We start from the raw sequence: 17,474 nt of genomic DNA, 5'->3' as shown, positions 1-17,474 counted from the left end.
TGTTCATCCATCAGCTGCAATATATCGTCTGAAACCCAAGGTTTTCTACCAGTTCTCTTTATTCCGCTTAAGTTTGCTTCTGCTGATTTAAGAATTTCCTTTTTAACATTCTCCCATTCTTCTTCTACATTTTCTACCTTATCTTTTTTACACAGACCTCTTGCGATGTCCTCCTCAAAAATCTTCTTTACCTCCTCTTCCTCAAGCTTCTCTAAATTCCACCGATTCATCTGACACCTTTTCTTCAGGTTTTTAAACCCCAATCTACATTTCATTATCACCAAATTATGGTCACTATCAATGTCTGCTCCAGGGTAAGTTTTGCAGTCAACGAGTTGATTTCTAAATCTTTGCTTAACCATGATATAATCTATCTGATACCTTGCAGTATCGCCTGGCTTTTTCCAAGTGTATATTCTTCTATTATGATTTTTAAATTGGGTGTTGGCAATTACTAAATTATACTTCGTGCAAAACTCTGTAAGTCGGTCCCCTCTTTCATTCCTTTTGCCCAGCCCATATTCACCCACTATATTTCCTTCCTTGCCTTCTCCAATGCTTGCATTCCAATCTCCAACTATTATTAAATTTTCATCTCCTTTTACGTGTTTAATTGCTTCATCAATCTCTTCGTATACACACTCTACCTCATCATCATCATGGGCGCTTGTAGGCATATAGACGTTAACAATCGTTGTCGGTTTAGGTTTTGATTTTATGCTTATTACAATGATTCTATCGCTATGCGTTTTGAAATACTCTGCTCTCCTCCCTATCTTCTTGTTCATCACGAAACCTACTCCTGCCTGCCCATTATTTGACGCTGAGTTAATTACTCTAAAATCACCTGACCAAAAGTCGCCTTCCTCTTCCCACCGAACCTCACTAATTCCTACTATATCCACATTTGTCCTACCCATTTCCTTTTTTAAATTTTCTAGCCTACCAACCTTTCTTAAGCTTCTAACATTCCACGCTCCGACTCGTAGAATGTTATTTTTTAATTTTCTGGTGACCCCTTCCTTAGTAGTCCCCACCCGGAGATCCGAACGGGGGACTATTTTACCTCCGGAATATTTTACCAAGGAAGGCGCCTCCATTATTGCTATGTGAAAATGCAGAGAGCCACATTTTCTTGGAAAAAAAGCAGCTGTAGTTTTCCATTGCTTTCAGCTGCGCAGTACTCAGAGGACTGAGTGATGTTGATACGGCCGTTTAAGTCGTCCTGACTCACGCCCCTAACAACTACTGAAAGAGCTGCTGCCCTCTTTCAGGAATCATTCCTTAGTCTGGCTCTTAACAGATACCTCTCCGATATGGTTGCACCTTCGGTCCAGCTACTCTGTATCCCTGAGCACTCAAGCCCCCTCACCAACGGCAAGGTCTCATGATTCATAGAGGAGGATTATAAAAATAAAATATTTAAATAATTTTTTTTTTTTAAATGACTCCTGTAGTGAAAGTAAAATTTCATGAATCACATTGTATGTTATTAGTATTAAAAGTAAACACATAAAATACAACCAACTAAGCACATTATAATATTTATATAAAGAGTATTCCTGAGTCACTAGAAATGCTGCTGCTGCATTTTGACTGCTGCTATCTTATAGCAACTGAAAAAAGTAATTAAATGAGAAAAAAAACATCAAAACTGGATCATCGTCATCACCATTTACATGCATGTAAATATGCACACACCTGATTTCCTCCCATTTTGTGGCACGGATATAATCCGACTGGTTTATGGAAATCACCCTTTCTGGCTGCTGAATCAATACAAGTCTTGCCCCTATATCCAAGATTACGCACCTATTTAGTAAATATAACTTAAAATATTATTTTACATAGAAATAATCAGCAATAACTGTTCACTCCACAGTAAAAAATATTAGATACATAGTACAGAAAAATACCATGAATAATAATTAAAAAAATATTCCATCATGAATGAAGCGAAGCCTATCATACTTAGCTTTTTTTAAAAAAAAAAAAGATCACAGTTTTAATTTTCCAAATTAACAATTTCTACAATCTTTACTTTCAAAAGAAAAGAAAATCTGTTGATTTCTTTAGTGGTCTAATAACATTTTACTGACAATTTACTTTTTTAAATCTAAAACATTTTTACGTTTTTTTTAATTTTGAATTCTATTGAATTATTTTATTCTCACTTGAATATGAATAACATAAGACCAAGAGTGTCTTTTGATATCACCAATTCCAAGCCAGGGACCTCATCTTGCAAGCAAAGAAGAAGTGCAGAAGGGAGTATAGACTTTAAAGAAAAAATTTGGGTCGATCTGTCTCTAAATTTAATAACCACCCAATTATAGGGCACCTGACTTAAAAGGAAAAAGTGAAACTGGTCAGTGGTTTAAATGAAAGAAAATACTCCGTGACAAAGAGGGCAGAGGAGATTAGGAGAGCAAGCCCTGAAAGAAAAGTCTGCAAACTTGGAGGTAATAAGGCAGCAGTTCTAACAACAGAATAAACCTACACAGCATTCACAATGTGCTCAGGAGATTTTGTTGTTGTTATTGGCAGGAACCAAAACAGCCTCAAAGTAAAACAAGAGAGGATTGCATAGTAATTTATCTGATTCCTGGAACAGGCAGAAATACTCAATTCATGATCTGAAGAAGAACACTGATTATTAATTCATTTCGATTATCATTTAACCAATCAAATGTACATCTTTGTTCCATTTTTTTGTTCCTATGCTAATTTTTTTTAACTCAAAGTATTAACTGAATTCTATATTTTCAATTATTTACTTCAAGAATTCTAGATTTCTTTGATATGATTCTCTCTCAAAAAAAAACAAAAAACACCTTCATGCATCATGAAATCAATCACGTAATAAAATTTTCACGTAATACAAGAAGGGATGTTCAATAATTAATGAGACAAAAAAATGGTTCATTCAACGACAATGAAACTTTTTGAGGGTCAAGTTGGCAACCTTGGGAACACATTTAACCAGCTGTTTGATCATAATTAATCTAAATATAACTCTTTTGTTGATTACAGAATGTCAGCTTGGCTTGAAACATGTATACCAGAAGAGCAATGTTCAGTGGTAAGATTTATAGGAAATTGTGCTAAAATTCCTTGATTACATTGAAACCGCTTCAAACTGTACTTAGAAATGTTTATTTGTTCATTTGTTCATGCTTTTTATTCAGTTGTATTGCGTTTTGCTGCAGCCATTGTGGCAAATACAGATGGTAAAACTGCTGCACATGCTTCAGTTTTCACGTAAATAACATTCATGTGAAATATGATTAATTTCATTAATTTGAGATGATTTCATATGATTAATTTGAGATGTGAAGATTAATTTTAGACATCACAAATTAGCAATTTCATTTGCTTATAATCTTCTAACCTCCATCACTATATCATGGATTTTTTTATAGGTATCAGTTTTATCTATTAAGTACGTCTTGTAATTTTTAATTTCTCTTTTTTTATAAAAGATGAATGCTGTAACAAAATATTTCATATTTATTTTTTCTTATTTTTTATTTCCACTCTTTTTAAAAACTTAATTCAAATTCTCTACAGTTTTTAATTTAAGAATAAAAACAATTATAGCAATAGACAACATCTTTTCTTTCAGATATTACCAAATCAGAACTTGTTTTTCCTATCCTTCGATTCCTTCCTTAATACGTAATTCTACAAAAAAATTGTGGTTGTTAATTTTTCTCATACATTCCTTTGTTCTCATAACATTTTAAAATTTCTTATCATTTATTTTAAACTCTTATCAGTGCTGTTTATTCTGTACACTGATAACCAGATCACAAAATAACTACTATTCTGCAGGAGTACACACTTTATAACTCATGGTATACATCTACAGCTAAACTGCATCATTACAATCCCAGGATGAAGTATATCTAGTTAACAATCACACATTGTGATTATGCATACCTAAATGCATCCCTGCTTGTGTATACCTAAATTGGTATTAAGAAATGAATCCTTTTTTAATTAAATATTATCACAAGAAGTAGCCATATAGATTATTGGATTACATACATTAGTATAACAAAAACTAAATTAAATGATAAACTCCTCCATATAGTAACAGTAAATCTCAAACAGCTTGCCACACCTTTTATTATATCTGTATATGATTATGATTGTAACAAAGGTTTAAAATTATAAACTGGCATGTCTAATAGTTTAATATCTATCTAATCGTCTAATAGTTTTAAAATATCTACAATAAGAGGTTTGTTCAGAAAATAACTGAACATCTTTAATTATGCACTGATGGAGATATTTAGTGACTGTTCTGCATAACCTCCTCTGTAACCACATGTTCTTGGATTATTGATAACTCATTTCATTTTCATGTTATTCTTATTTGAATGCAACATATTTAAGTGTTAGTAGCGATTTTTGTAATATGTGATTTTTTGACGATTGAACTTTTGTCTCAATTTTGTAGCCGTAAATTCAGATTTTGTCTCCCACTATGATCCTTTGCATGAATTGTATCATCATCATCATCGGCTTGTTCAAGAAGTAGCTGACAAATGTTCTTTCTGTTGTTCGGTCATCAAACAAGAGGAACAAACTTTGCTGCGACTCAATGCATGTTCAATTTTTCAGTCAAAATGTCATGGCATGATCTGATTGAGATGCTAACCTCTTTTGCAAGTCCTCTGACAGTACAAAATTTGTACCCACCAGATTGTTGACTTTCTAAATGCGGGTGTTATCAGTTGAAGTTGAAAGCCTATAAACTATAGTTGGTGTTGCATTTCCATTCCTTGTAAAATAATAACGCTTACGTGTTTATATAATGCAAATTTGACTAACAAATTTTGTAATTTAAATATACATTTGATTACTTTTGTAATATAAATTTGATTACTTTTCTTATCAACATATCTTATTATTTATAGAAACTAATCAGAATAAATGGTTTTAAATAAATATGATAAAAAAGGTGGGAATTCTCTTATAAGACAATTCACGTTAGATTCATTCATGACAATTAACAAGTATATTGCATGATATATGTAACAACTCTGAAGAGTCTACACCATACTCCCACCTTATCTGCAAGTCTTAAACCTTATCAGCAGCTAATTTTTACTAATTTGTTTATATAAATTCAACTCAAAAAGATAAGAATTTCAAGGGAAATTCTTTCCTTTTAGAGCTGATTCAAGAATGGTAAATTAATGAAGAACACGTTTCTACAAATGGGTTACACGAATATTAAAAAAAAATTTCAGAAACTTTTTGAAGATAACTTGTTTATATAAATAAATTCCTCTCTATAATCAAATCTATAATAATAATTAAATTAAATTTATTAAAAATACAAAAATATATATATAAAATAATAATAGTAATAAAAATAGTTTAATACACACCTCGCCAGATGCAACTGCATCATCAGGTACAAATAATTCAGGATATACATTTTCTAAATACCATTTAAATGATTTACAACCTAATCTCTTCCTCAAATCTTTTTTTATTCACCCTAAAAAAAAAGTATTTTCAATTAAAAAAATATTTTTTTTTTTAATAATTTCAATTCAATTTAACACTACTACTAATATAATTAAGCTATAATATAACTTAATATTGCACCAGAAAATTGCTAGTCTAGTTTTAATGAATTATGTAAGCTATGTTATTGGTTCATTACAACCGATTTATGTAATTCATCATTTATAACACTTTCTATTTGTTTTCATTCCTATAAACTGGTTATTGAAGTAAGATGAACATCTATTTTCATTCAAAATGTAATATTAACACATATATGCATTTAAAGTTTATGCTAAACCAACATGTAGTAAAATAATTATTTCACCTTTACCTAAAATTCCTAGACAATATATTTTTGTTTTTCCATATATAAAATTTTGATTTATGTGCATTTTATCTAAATAAGCAATTTTCCTTTAACTATAATTATTTATTTTAGACATTTTCTCAAGAAATTTCACTTGTGTACATAAACTGTCTGGGTATTCGATTTTCTTTTAACATTATACATGCACACATATCAATTTTTTAGTTGTAGATAGCAGTAATCTTTTCAGTGACTGGGCATTCATTGATATAAAGCTTAAAAATTGATTGTCACACTAATAGTACAACAAAATAGTTTAAGCTTATAATATTACTTTGTTTTTAACATTTTCTTAGTTGATAAAAAAAAAATGACTGTCTGTATGAACTCTTTGAAGATTTTTCATTAATTTCATTTTATGCGAGAAACATGATTCAGTAAAATTTCATCTGTCAAAATGACATTTGTAATGATCACATGTTTGGTTGTCATGGCAAACATGGCAGTCCACTTGATAGAGGTTACATTTGTTACTGACTAAGTCATTTGTGACATCAGAATTAATATTGCAATGTTAAACAAAAATTATTATTTTGAACTTAATAATTGTTTATGTTTTTATTTTTAGAGAAAATTTTTATTTTAGGTGTGTTCATCATGTAATATGTAAATTCTGTTAGTTTGTTGTTGTTTTGAGTTGGCTGTGAAATCATAGTTCAATCAGAGTGAAAAGAATGCTTTATTTTATATTAGTTTTTTTATAATATTATATTTATTGGTGTGTTGTATAATACGTAGATGAGCCAAAAGGATTGTGCGTTTATTACTGTTTTTAGTTGTTTGTGATATTTGAATTGTAACATTATACTTATTTTATCATAGTGTTTTGTTTTATTTTTTCTGACAAAATGTATTACCAAGCTGCTGTAATACACAAAATGAGCGGTGTATATCAAACATCTAACACAAAGTAAAATTGATCAGAAATTTAGGAATGTTCAATCTGATAGTAATTTTTCTATTGTCTAAAAAACTTAACTTTACAATGACTAAAATTTATCAATTTCTTGCCAAAAATCATGAAATTTTCAGGTTTCATAGTTCTAAAAATCATGATTCCCATAGTAAAATTGGTTGAGTTTGACTAGTTTTTTTTTTGTTTTTTACTTCCTTGTATAAAGTAAAGGAAGTATTGTGATCGTGAAAAATTGTTGGTTTCAGATTTCAACGGAATCACCCCTGAATCCATTTTGACTAGTTTCGACGTGACGTCTGTACATATGCATGTATGTATGTATGTACTTATATATCTTGCATAACTCAAAAACAATTAGCTGTAGGATGTTGAAATTTTGGATTAGGACTGTTGTAACATCTAGTTGTGCACCTCCCCTTTTGATTGCAATCGACTGAACCAAAAGTGTCCAAAAAAAGACCAAAATAAGAAAACTGCGGATTTTGGACTTATAACTGCAGTACTAAACCCTCATTGAGAGATTTTTATGATGTATCATAAGTGGTACTTATTTTCATTGGTTCCAGAGTTATAGTCAAATGAAATTTTAATTAATTAAATATTTGGATCTTATAAGGGGAAGGCACATTGGTTGGAATCAGACTTCATCTTCTTTTTTTTTTTAACTTTTTTTAATTTAAATATATTGATTTAATAATAATTATTAACCTCCAATTGTAAAAAAAAAATTACAATAAATAATTATTGAATAACAGCAATAAAATAAAAAAAATATCAGAAGTTATTAATGAAATAAAATTTTATGTACTTTTTATTTTTAGAAAAATGTGTATATATAATTTAATAGGCATGCAAGTAATGTGGTGTCCACATGAGATTTGGTGAAACATCTGATGATTATTAATTTTTTTTTTTCATTTTGTTGATGGTTACATCATAACAATTTTAAAAAACACAGCATTATGTAGATATAAGACATACATTTATTTAAAGAATAATGAAGGGACTTTTACTCTATTCTAATGTTTCATGTAAGATTGTTGAATTAATAATCTTATAAATATTTGATATTAATAACTAATATTTTAGCAATTGTGTAACTGTTTGTTTTATTAAAGAACTGGAGAATCATATCTTACTTTCAAATGAAATAAGTTTGAATCGAGTGCAGCAAAAAAAGTGTATATGTAATTTAATAGTACAAGGAAGTCCAGTCATGTGATGGTATCCATATCAGATTTTTTTATATTTGTTTTTGGGTTCTTTAATCTTTAGAAAACTTTTCAAATAAGATATGACCACAAATAAACATTTCTAGTTGATAGTGGATTAGAATTCCTACAATTTAAAAAAAACTGCTAAAACATAACAGGGTAACAAAAAATTTATAAATTTTTTAGCACAAGTTTATAAATGAAGTTAAGTTTAGTCGTGTGGTAAGAAATAAAAGTAAAGTGACACTATGACTTTATTAAATATAATAAATTAAAAATAATAAACCTTTTCCCACTCCTTACAGATTTTTATTATTTAATTCTTGTATTTAAAGAAAAATCTCCATGGTGTGGAAGATTTTCTGATAAAAAAATATTAAATAATCAATATTTAAGGTAATTTTGGGTCAGTTCAAGCTGTCATCAAACTTATATAAATAATAATAATAATTAAATAAAATAAAGATTAAAAATTACAAACCAAGTCATTTCCAACACACTGATAATAGTATTAGGCATATTCATCCATCCATACTTTAGCTAGTCGAATTGAATTTCTTTTCAAAACATTAACACCAGTTCTCCATTTGAATGGTGAACGTTTTCAAAATATATGGCCGATATGTAAACATGGAACAATTTCCAGTGTTCCGCCACACATCCATGTCTACAAAAAATAATATAAATACATTAAAAAACAAATAATATATGTATTTACAAATATAAATAAATAACTTGATCTACCAAGTACAGAATAAAATTAAATTAGGTAATTTGACACTTTTTTTTTTGAGGGCGAAAAACGTCTATCATTGCCCAGATTTTGTTTTTTTTATGAAAAAAAAAGAACAAATTAAAAACTAATCTAACGGATTTAAAACTTAAAACTAATATCACAGGTAAAAACTAAAATAAAAACAAAAGTAAATATAATTTAACAAGATCTGAGATGGGTGTAAAAGGCCCATTCTTGGATAACAAAAAGACTAAAAGAAAAAAAAAATAGAAAGAAAAAAGCTAAAAAACATAAAAACACTAACATAAAACTTAAAACTAGGTTAAAAACTAAACTAGTAAAATTAAATAAAACTTAAAACTAATACAAATTATATAATAAAAAATTAAAACTAAGTTAAAAAAAAATAAAAAGGTGAAATGAAACTTACAACTAATATCACTAAAATCTTACAACTAATATCACAGACAAAGTTTTCTAAAATATAAAAAAAACCTATATAACATTTGACAAATTCCGATACGAAGTGTAAAAGGCACACACACATTATATAATATTAAATTATTATATATATATATATATATATATATATATATAATAATTAAACTGTATTCTTTGGTTAGACAAATATAAAAAAAACTAAATAAGTTAGAAAATTATCCAAATTAATAGAAAATTTTCTAACGCAATTAGGTCAACAACCAAACAAACAAAATAACAAAAGCAGAAAACCCCCACAACTAAAAATGTAATCATTTTCATAGATACTCCCACCACCATTCCAATGATAACACAGTGTCATTGGAAGTTACAACCCAAACAAAAAATACTAATCCTAAATTAATTAACCTAAACTACACAAAAAAAAAGCCAAAATAAACAAATAACCAATAAAACACAATCAATTTTAATCTATTAAAACACATTAGCATATGTAATACTTAAATCAGATATGTCCGTTCTATTATTTATAGAATTTATATCCTTTTTAATGCGGATCATCTCAAATATATTTCTTTTTACGAAATTAGGTTCCCTTTCTAAAATTTTTACATTATCATAATCAAATTTATGTTTTTTGGCTTTTTCATGCTTATTCGATGGAGTAATTTCATTTTTCCTATATTTATGTACCTCAATTCTTTTTTTAAATATTGGGATATTTGTCCAATATAACATGCTGAATAACCACTATACAGATTTTGCTTCTTTGTTGGCGTCTTTAATTTTGGAAAAATGTTACTGATTGTATTGTACCTACTATGAGCCACCATCAGTCTATTTTTAAAAACTTTTTGAATATTTTCAGACAAATCAGGATCATATTGAAGCGCCAAATATTCTTTTTCATATTCTCTTTTTTATAAGAAAATGTATTGTAAAGCCTATAAATTCTAGACTTCACACAATTTTATCAATAAAACTTTTGGAATAGTTATTTTCCAAAAGCAATTCTCTAACTTTTTTAATTATTATCTGTCTTTCATTAGGATATATACATAGGATGTATTTCTTTAGCATACATATATATATATATATATGTGCGTGTGTATGAAACTAAACTTTAGCCCCAGGTTGGAGCTTTTTATATCCCACAATAATGGGGAGTTCCTGGATTGATCAAGTAAAAAATAAACTTAATATTTCAAGAGGAAATCCAACAGAGAATCAGGTGAAAGACACCATAATAAACCACCAGTGAAAAAGAGATCTATGTTAAGAAAAAAAAATGGTAAATCAATATGAAAAGAATGATCTACCTTTATGTAGCAATAAAAAAACAAGTCAAACAACCACATCAAAAAAAAATGCGTGCATCACTAAGCACAGTGGACACCTATCCACCCCAGAATCCCTCAGGTGATAGCAATATCCTTATCCATAATAAAAATAATACATTTTACTGATCAATGGATTTTCTACTGACCAGCTTAAATAAATGCAATAAATTTCTTTTGGTTCAGATACAAAAAAGAGTCACCTTTTCAATTAAAAATCCAATATTATATAGACATTTAATGACATTATACAAAAGGGTTGTCTTCTTCACGATTCATAATTATTTAGATTGAATAAAAGTAGTAACAATAATTTAAGTCTTTAAAATGTCAAAACAGATTTTAAAACTGCCTAGGTAAAAAAAGTGAACCACCGGGTTGGTCTAGTGGTTAACGCGTCTTCCCAAATCAGCTGATTTGGAAAGTTGAGAGTTACAGCGTTCAAGTTCTAGTAAAGCCAGTTATTTTTACACGGATTTGAATACTAGATCGTGGATACCGGTGTTCTTTGGTGGTTGGGTTTCAATTAACCAAACATTTCATGAACGGTCGAACTGAGAGTGTACAAGACTACATTTCATTTACACTCATACATATCATCTTCATTCATCCTCTGAAGAATTATCTAAACGGTAGTTACCGGAGGCTAAACAGGAAAAAAAGAGAGGTAAAAAAAGTGAAGCTGTTAACAACATATTCAGGCCCCAACATACTCATATATTGGGGATCTGAGCATATCCAGGCCCCAGAGCCTTTAAGTCTCTTTGCTCTTAAAATGAGAGCCTCAATGGAAGCTTTGCTTTATAATAAACTGCTTAAAATCAATCTTTAAAAAATCAGTTCCAACCTTTTCTTATAAACCTAGTAGTACGATCAGAACTGCTAGACTCATAAAATCAAGAGAAAAGGGATCGATGAAAAAAACGTTGATAAAGTAGTAAAAAAAAGGACATGAATAACACACGTCTCACCATCTCATTCCCAATAAATTTTTTTGGGAAGAAGAAAAATCAGGGTACTTAACCCAAATGAGAATAGCACATTGCTGATGTAGGCCTTTTTTTTACATTCACCATAAAATACAATATACATAACAACATAAACTACTTTTCTTCCAGAAATAATAAAAAAAAAGAATGCTTAGGCCTCATCATCCTTTATGGAGGTTTGAATAAGACTGAGCACTGTCTGAACGATTTTAGTTTCCTAAGGGGAACTTAAATTATACATAAAAATTTTCTTTTGTAAAATTTTGAGATACCTAACTAATAAGACCTAAATTTTCCTGCCAGTAAGACCGATAGCAACCAAAATTAAATTGTATCATTGCAACAGATATAGAAATTATCATGTCAAATTTCATCCAAACCAAGTCTGAAGATATCAAGCAAAAAATAAGCCAACTTATCTATAAACAGATCTTTCATTATTAAAATTGTGTTTTTTGATTAAGTGGACCCATATGAAATGTCAAGATGTTCAAACCCCGACATTCAAAGTTAGATCTGATTTGCATACTTTCCCTTATAGAGTGTAGTGTATAGTTATATTAGCCAAGAAGGAATAGTAAAAACATTATTAATCATAAATGAATTTAAAACGGATGAAAAAAGTATTAAAAAAAAACAGACAATGAAAAAGTGAAGATTTATATTCTTTGGTCAGCTTGTTAGAATAGTAAAAACAGGTTAACTTAGAAAATCTTTGATTTTTTTATAATGGGATAGAGGTAAAATAGATTAAAGAAGTTAAAAAAGGACAAAATTTAAAATGTATATCAGAAAAAGACTTATACAGTATATTCAGAAAGTTTTTTTGCAGTACTCCAGTACGCTTTAGAATTATGAGGTGTGTTCTGTTTTTTTGGCATTAGGTTGGTTGCTTGTTGGGTTCGTTGAATGTTGCTTAGTAATAAACTAAGACATCAACTGTTGATTTGTGATTGAACGTTTTGCGTTCTGCTTTCTATTGTTTCGTCTACCAGAATCATTAGTAGTGACAAACAATGGTTCTTTTGGTAGAGGAATAAATTTTTCTTGTTGAACACATCTTTCATAAAGATGACAAGTATACTGATTTAGTGAAGCACAAATTTTCTGAAAAGTATTCAAAAATATTCCTGTTTCCCACTACAATGCAGTTCAAACTCTTATCTAAAAATTTCATGCAACAGGCTCTGTTGAAGACGCTGATCGAAGTGGAAGACCACCTAAGCTAATTGAACAGGAGCTACTGATATTTCAGATGCAATAACATAAAGCTCAAAGAAAGAATTGAAAGTTTTCCCCTACAAAGTAATTTGTTACGTTACATTTTTTTATAGATGAAGCGTGGTTTCATCTGGGAGGATATATTAATTCACAAAATACTCTACTGTGGTTGATAACTAACCCTCATTTACACAAACAAGCTTTACACGAAGCAAAAATTGGAGTCTAGGTCGGTATGAATAGGACAAGCATTGTGGGTCCAATCTTTTTTGAAAATACAATTAATAGTGATCGTTACTGTGCTATTTTAACAAACTTCATTAGTCTGTAAACAAACATGGAAATTAATAACAGTTGGGACCAACAAGATGGCGCCACACGACACAACTAAAACAGGTCAATGACTTTTTTATAAAACATCTTTAGCAAACAAAACATTTCGAGGGATTTGTGACATCCATGATCATCTGATATGATTCCTCCAGATTACTTTCTAGAGGGCTGTGAAAGAAGAAGTGTATCGCAACAGATCATGTACGATTGGCGAACTTAAAACTGCAATAACAATATATACGCAAGACATTCCAGTACAACTGGTTAAAGTAATTGAAAACAAACTGAAACATGTGCAGCGTTTATAAACTATTCATCTTTTATAAACTATTTCAGTTATTATAATATCAGTTTTTATAAAATAATGAAACAAAAATTCAAAGTAATAATTAAGAAAGTTTTATCATTACAATTCCATAATCCCAGTGCCCAGCAACTTTCCGAATGCACTGTAGAATAAACACCTTTTAAAACCAAAATTATGATGTTAAAAGATTTACAAGAACAAAAGACCAGGAAAGAAAATCAGAAAATGAAATGGTCGGAAGAGCCCAAAGAACATGCAAAACGAATGAAGAGGTACTGGGAAGAGAGAAAACAGCATAGGAGAAAGAACTTAAGGAGTTAGAGTTAAAACAATATCCTAAAGTGACTAAAATCAAAAAGAAAAAAGAAACAAATACATATAAAAACAGAGGTTATAAATAATTTTAAAACAAAACATGCAATATTAATAAAATTTAAAAAAATAAAAATTTATAAATCAAAAAATTAACTGACCTTAAAAGATAATTCAAGATTTTCTCCACCCCATATATCAAATCCACTATCATAAGTGCCAAGTTTTTCAAAGAAATCTTTGTCAATACTAAATGGTCCACCAGCCATTGTAGGACTATATACAGGTTCTGCAGTATTCTTGTGTCTTTTTTTTTCTCTCCGGTACTTGATGCCAATTAAACTGTTAAAAAAAACGAATCAAGATAAATACTGTAAATATATTCAAACACCCTACTTCTTTAAATATTATAAAAATATGATAAATCATTCGCACCTAGGAAAATAACTTAATTATAATATAACATCCATAAGTTGGATTATTTAGACAAGAAATCCATAAGATCTCGGGATAAGTTCACAAGCAAAATATTATTGTAATAATATTGCATTTTATAATTTTAATTGTTTAATCCCTTGTTATCTGTAGATTCCAATCAAATCCTCCTACATTAACACCAATATCTCTCCAGTGATATTCCATAGTATCGTCAATGACATCAATAACAGGACAAACAACAGTTGTTGGATCTAATGCAATTCTATCAAGTAGTGGTTCTAGCCAGCCTAAAAACAGGTAAAAATGTATTTATTATTGAAAATTTATTACTATAAATTTATCAATGCAAACCTTTTTATTTCATAAACTGTTTTAAACTTATGCAAAATATCACCATTATTTTACTTTGATTTGAAATAGCTAAAATTGAATTCGTGTTGCAACGATGATTCCATTAATACAAGATTTATTGTAAAACACTCATCAGATCCCAGAGTATGCTTCTTGTGCAAAAAACTATCATGAGCATTTCATAAACTGTTTAATCTAACTAATTTACTTTGGAGATCGATAAATAAGGGTTAAAATATCACATTTTTATCAGCATGTATATTTTAATACCTGACTAAATTTAGTCGGCTATTAAAATAGCTGACTAATGTAGAACATTAGCTGACATATGTAGAATGACCCTCTACATAAAAATTTTCTTTGCTTTGCCACAGATAATTTCCAATCAATCTTGCATTAAGCATTATAGAATATAGAAAAAGATTTGGAGTCTTTTTTCTGGCAATGATGCTATCAATAAATAATGGCTAAACATTTGTTGTATAATCGTGTAACCATAACATTTATGTAGAAATATACTTTTAGTCATCCTAATAAGCTTATTCAACATAACAGTTCTACAGCTGTTCAGGCAAAGTAGACATTTTCTACACTTACTTAAACTACAAAAGTGAATCAAACATAAATGGTAATTTAAAAAAAATATATTTATTAATTAATAATATACACACAATTCATACCTTCATCATTTCTCTATATAGTCTCCTGCATGATCTACACACGTTTGCCAACAATTTGAAAGCATGAACATTCCTTGTTCATAAAAAGTTTGAGGATGAGTCATCAATCAATTGCCCAATGCAAAGGTGCTCCTCAATGTCTTCATTGTTTTTGAATCGTTCCCCCCTCCAAGTGATTCTTTCAAGGGCACAAACAAAAAAAGTAACAGAGAGATAAATCTGGATTGCAGGAAAGGTAATCGAGGATTTCCAAGTGGACTTTTTCAATTTATCCCTTGTCAAAATTAACAGTGTGCAGCCTGGCATTGTCATGGAGAAGGATGACATCTCTGATGGGCATACCCCATCTTTTGTTTCAGTAGGCGGCTTTTGTTGACTGTAGCAGATGACATAGTAAGCCGCATTCACCGTTCATTGATTGTAGAGAAAATCAATGAGTAAAACTCCCCTTGAGTCAAAAAAAATCATTGCAAGCACTTTTCCGGCTGATAGATGGGTTTTGGTCTTCACCGGGCAGCACTCATCTTTCCTTCACCACTCCTTATTCACCATTTTCGACTCCAAAGTGTAATGATGGATCCATGTTTCATCACATGTGTTAATGTGCCTCAAAAGATCATCTCTTCTTGCCAAAATCGATTCAGAAGTCTCTCACAGATCTCCAACCTGACCTGCTTTTGATTTTCAGTCAACAATCTCAGAACCCATTGAGCACTAATTTTTCTAAATCAAGATGATCAGTGATAATGGATTGAGCACTCCAATAACTGATAACCACTTCTGATGTGATTTCTTCAACAGTGAATTGGCAATTACCGTTGATAATATCTCGAACAGCACAGATGTTGTCAGCTGTGAGACTTAACCTTGGGCATCAATCTTGACTTTTTTCTAACTTTCTCACCTGCCCTTAAATTATCTGGCTCACGTATACACTCAGTTACGGGACAGTATACCATCCCCAAAATGTACCTTTAAACAAGTTAAAATTTCTGCAGGTTTAACGCCTTCATTAGTTAAAAACTTTATGATTATACACTGTGCAACAGGGGACGGAACCTCTTGCTCACTCATGGCTGTACTGACAACAGAACAGGGCAGAAGAGCTAAACAAGCTGGTGTGCCCTTTCTAATACACCAAACATTAACCCCCCCACTCTGCCATCCAGCTCAGAACTGCTTGCTGTGTAGAATAGAAAAATTTCCGTTTAAATTTGATTCACCCCTGTACTTGCAACATACTCCATTTACCTATGAACTTTTCTTCCAAGCCACCACAGTTGATGACTTTATATCACATGAAGAATATATAATTCCATATAAAATTATAATAAAATACTACTTGCTTGTTTGTTTGGAAGATACAGTTAAGAGTGGTTTTTTCATTTCATCTGGTAATATTCCTGTATATCCTCTAGCAAAATATCCTTTATAAAAATTAACTTTGTTAAACCAAGATTAACAAAAGATGAGAAAGTTAAATAAAAGAAAATAAGGGCTTTAATTGTTATTTGTAAATTTTTTCCAGATTAGTAAGCAAGAGTTGAAAATTTGTCTGCTGGACTTAATTTTTTAAACCAGTACATTTTCAAACAAAAAAAAAAAAATACCGTACTTATGAAAACTTTTTCTGTCAAAGAACACAATGTGCAATGGGGCAGTATCAATAAACTTAAGTATAAAATGGTTTTTAAAAAATTATACTTTAAGCCTCGATTTTTCTTGAAAGAAATTGTTAAAAATTTTTCCCTTTATAATTTCAAATTTTCATATAAATTCAGTTAAGCCCATTACATCAAAGGATTTTCATAAAAAAACTGTTTTTTTACATAATCAGTTTTTAACCTATATAAAAGAATAATTTTTACAATACTACTAAATTTATACTTTATAAAACTGGTTTAAATGCAAAGTTTCAATTTAATTGGTTAAGATTTCTCATAGCTCTATTGTAAAAAAATCTCTAAGAAACTTTTTAATATAAAATTATGAAACCAGAATTATACAAAAATCTTTTATTAAGGAAATTGTTTAGTATTCAGTAATATTAAGAGGTGTTAAGTATTGGATCATGTCTCATAAAATTAAAAACACATAACTTACTTAGTTCAGTAACTTGTCCCCTTTGAAATAGGTTCCTTGTGATGAATGAATTCATCCCAGCAATATTTCCATTGGAAAAATATTTCCATTGCTAAAAATTAAAAATCTTTTTTTCATTTTTACCAGGCACCATAAAACCCTTGTCGCAATTCTTTTGATCTATTCTCTGTCTTTAAATCTCTTTCCTTTAAGTGGAATTTTAA

At 29.7% G+C, this 17,474-nt stretch overlaps 1 pseudogene; it reads right to left on the bottom strand.

The window, feature by feature from the left end:
• The window catches only part of LOC142330424 (putative polypeptide N-acetylgalactosaminyltransferase 9), a 74,558-nt pseudogene that overhangs the window by 45,910 nt on the left and 11,174 nt on the right, over window positions 1-17,474 (bottom strand).

Source organism: Lycorma delicatula, chromosome 9, assembly GCF_047948215.1.
Source record: "Lycorma delicatula isolate Av1 chromosome 9, ASM4794821v1, whole genome shotgun sequence".
NCBI lineage: Eukaryota > Metazoa > Arthropoda > Insecta > Hemiptera > Fulgoridae > Lycorma > Lycorma delicatula.
This window is presented reverse-complemented; position numbering and strand designations above follow the sequence as displayed.